The sequence below is a fragment of the Bombus affinis genome, chromosome 16, assembly GCF_024516045.1.
Source record: "Bombus affinis isolate iyBomAffi1 chromosome 16, iyBomAffi1.2, whole genome shotgun sequence".
NCBI lineage: Eukaryota > Metazoa > Arthropoda > Insecta > Hymenoptera > Apidae > Bombus > Bombus affinis.
This window is the reverse complement of record NC_066359.1, coordinates 644,759-648,573: the sequence shown is the minus strand read 5'-3', so window position 1 is coordinate 648,573 and position 3,815 is coordinate 644,759. Positions and strand designations below refer to the sequence as shown.

Here is a 3,815-nt window from a genome sequence, read left to right as displayed (position 1 = left end):
TACTTCAGGGGTGTCTTCTACATAAGCGTACGTAAAGATTACTAGATGGAGGGCTCTATAAAGACGAATAAAAAGTTTCTCTAGAATGTATCGAACATAATTATTTAAAAAAAAACCGGACGAATAAATGTTCTTTCAGAAGAAAAAATTAATGAATAATGAATAAGAATGAGAATAACATTTTAGATAGTAAATTATTCGAGAAGTTGCCGGCAGCTTGAATTTCCATGATATGCTGTAGAAATCAACATTTCCAACAACTTCATTCTTGGCAGTTTACCGCCGCTCGGTTTTAGTTTTCGAAATATTCGCAAAAAATTGTCGGTAACACTACATGTACATATCTAACACAGTCGCAAGCAGAGCTGACACGTTTGCGGCTTTGTTCGGCGTGTTGCTTGGCGATTTGTTTATTTACATCCATTAGACATTGATGTTTTTGTCTTTGAACTATACTTTCTGTATCTAATAATAATTAATTATTTACAATTGCGTATTCGAAACTGTAAGAATCATTGCTGATGTTGGCTGAAATGTATTTAACTTGAAATGTTAACCATAAAATATAAAGCTTAATATAAAATAATAAATAATTATGTTCGATACATTCTAGAGAAACTTTTTATTCGTCTTTATAGAGCCCTCCATCTAGTAATCTTTACGTACGCTTATGTAGAAGACACCCCTGAAGTAATGCCGCATGATAGTCCCAAGGTTGAAATTACCTCAATTACCGCTCCTGTAACGGGAGAAGTGAAGGGGTTTTTAGTAGTTATGGCGCTACCATCTTGCGGAGTCCAACATAACCCGGAGGCACGGGCCTCTATGCCTAATGCATGTAAAATATTGTACAATTGTTACATAGTATGAATATATTTTGTACTTACATATTTTATGCACTTTGACATATAATATCTATATAAAAATCAGCAGCGTAATAGTGACAATTTTCAAGATGTAAAGTCGTTATTGTATTATAGTAAAATTGAAATATAATCGGCGCAGAAACATTTGCGCAGCGTACAGGATTCGCCACTTATAGTCCAGAAGCATAGCCAATCAACAAGCAGTACGAATTTGTCTTTGTTAGGGACAGTATTGTTCGACAGTCTTTCATATTCGAGACGCGATAGTGGGAACGTGCTAGCAATTAGCAACGTTTGAGCAATTAGTAAGAAGTGCTAGTTGCTAGATAAAATATAAAATCTGGTTATTCGAAAGTTGACTTGCAATTTTCCATAAAATGGAGTTATTCGGGGTAAATACTTTATACTTGTAAATTTTATGAATTAAAAACTTTCTGTGAATTATTTTAATCTAATAACTTTGTTCTGCCTCTAGGATGGGTCATACGGCAACCGGATAGATTATTTCACACGTGGAAGTAAGTCGTAGAAACGAATACAGTTTTCTTATTTATTTTTCTTTTTTGTTATTTTTAATATATTTTTCGTCTCTCATGTATTACTTGCATTTATACATTTATATTAACGTAAGAGTGATGTTACACATATTTATGTTTTAGTTTTAATTAAACATATTGATTATAGTTTTTTATACAAATGTTAGATCGTTCTTCCTATTTTATTTTCTCTCGCTAAAAAATGTTTTCATCAAAGATAATGCTTATTCAGAACCAAAAATAAATAATTGGATATTATGTTCATATAAAATAATTATATTTTTTATAATATTAATTATTCTTCGAATCTCGTATTGTATTTATCTGATAGATAGTAATTTTTTACGAAATTTGTTTAAGAATCCTCCCCTGATGCACTTCGTGATACATAAAGGAGCTTATTCCAGTAACACAATTCTTCATTAATTCTCTTCCATGCTGTTATGGTAAGCTTTTTTCCTTACTTCTTTTTGATTGTCTACTATTGCTGTATTATTTGCCATAATGTTTGCATTTTAATCGCAAAGTGCATTATTTCATTTAAGAAAAATGATACAGTACATTCATTCGTTATCTTTCCTATTTATGAACCAAAAATTATAAATGTAAAAAAACAAACCTCAGTTCTCAGATTCTGTTGCAATTCATTACAATTAGATATGGATATGATTTGAATAATGTACCGGGTCTGATATGTACAAAATCGTTAAAAATTTTCAATTTTTAAATGTATTTTATATGTGGATATTTTATTATACATATAAATTTATTATACATAGAAACCTAACCTCAATATTTAACCAATAGCGAAACAGTAAGAGGTAGAATATCTCACGTGAGATTGATGTTATCAGAAAAAGGTTTAACAAAAATTATTTAATTCAAAAGAAGACATCACATACGGTGCAAATTACTTTTTTGTAGATCCAGTAGTAGGGTTCCATTTCAACTTCATTTTTGCAAATGGAATCATATTTTTTTTAAATACATTCGTCGATCTATCTTTGTATTCCTTATGAAAAAATTAAAAAGATCTGTTAGTTCACCAGAAATCTTAACTTAAATTCGTCATATGAAAGGAAGCCAGGTAAGGATGCCAAACGGCACTCTTGTGTTTTTTCTTTTGCTTATCTTTCATACGACAAATTAAAGGTAAGATATAATTTAAATTAACAGTTTTTCGACATAAATATGTTAATACTTTTTTATATGATATGAAACGTTACTATATCGGTTACACCACTGTTGTTTACAAAGCACGAGTTTCGACTGATTGGTAGATAAAAAAAAAAAGAACAATCAGAAAAACGAACTCTTCGTCCAGATCGAGTAACGTACCTGTTCCTGATGCTTTCTTTCGCGGTTTGATCGTTGTTGTTTGCGCCGTTTTCGTTGCGGGCGCTCGTGCGAGAAATTGCAATAAATTCCGACATCCTGATCGGGAAATCGTATCTTTTCCAATTGCAGCGCGCTAGAGCCGAACTTAATGATTTCGCGTAGCTCGGTATCTTTCTCTTGCGCTGCGGCTAACGTTTGATGATCGACGGATTTCCCGATCGCTTCTAAAAGATTATCGGGTACATTATTGTCTATCCCTTTAATTCTGTAACCTTTAATGTGCCGGATAGCGGTCGTAAATTGTCTGAAGTAATCTATTTATTTTTTTTTTTTTTTTTTTTTTTTTTTTTATGTGGAGGAAATCCGCACGGACACCAGGTCGCTTCTGCGAGGGGGGGGGGAGCGGAAGCGGCGCGGCAGTGCCAGACTCCAACCGACTAAAACCTCCACGATGACCGTTCCGGCTGCGATCGAAAGAGGCCCGGGAACCGGTGCGAGCGACACACCGGGCCCCTCCCGCGCACAGAATGCATCGTCTCCAGGGCCGCCGTGCAAGGCAGTCTGGTTCCCCTACCGGACTGCTTGGCGGTCCCGAGGCGCTGATCTATCAGCGCCTAAGTTAGACCCACACGGGGGGGAGCGGCGGCCCCAGAGCGCCTTGTCCAAGCGCGATCGCGACGTCTGCCGCGCCCCCGCCGGTCGATCCTCTCGGGGTGGGAGCTCCGCACCCTCGCTCTCTCCGCTGCCTCCTTCCGAAACATAACCTGCTCACGGAAGGAGGTCACGGCCCTCCTCCCTCTCTCGCTCGCCAACAGTGCCCCGAGGATCGCCGGCGGCGAGAGGTCCCATCCGATTTCCACGATGAGATCGCGGCACGGCCGCGCCCACGCCAGACAGAACTCCAACGTGTGCCGCGCCGAATCCACGCTCGTGTCACGTAAAATAAAAAAAGGGGTAGCTCGATCGAAAAGAAAAAAATAAGGTAACAAAAAAAAACAAGAGAATTTATTTCTTGTATTCTGAATTTACACTGACTGCGATTTGGTTCTGAGCTCCAGCCGTGACTTTCCAAGAC

General features: G+C 37.2%; 1 long non-coding RNA gene across 1 annotated transcript; it reads left to right on the top strand.

The window, feature by feature from the left end:
* The first annotated feature begins 1,083 nt into the window (after positions 1-1,083).
* Positions 1,084-3,815, top strand: LOC126925673 (uncharacterized). Its single transcript, XR_007714060.1, has 3 exons — positions 1,084-1,258; positions 1,342-1,384; positions 1,763-3,815. It is a non-coding gene; the product is annotated as an uncharacterized LOC126925673 (long non-coding RNA).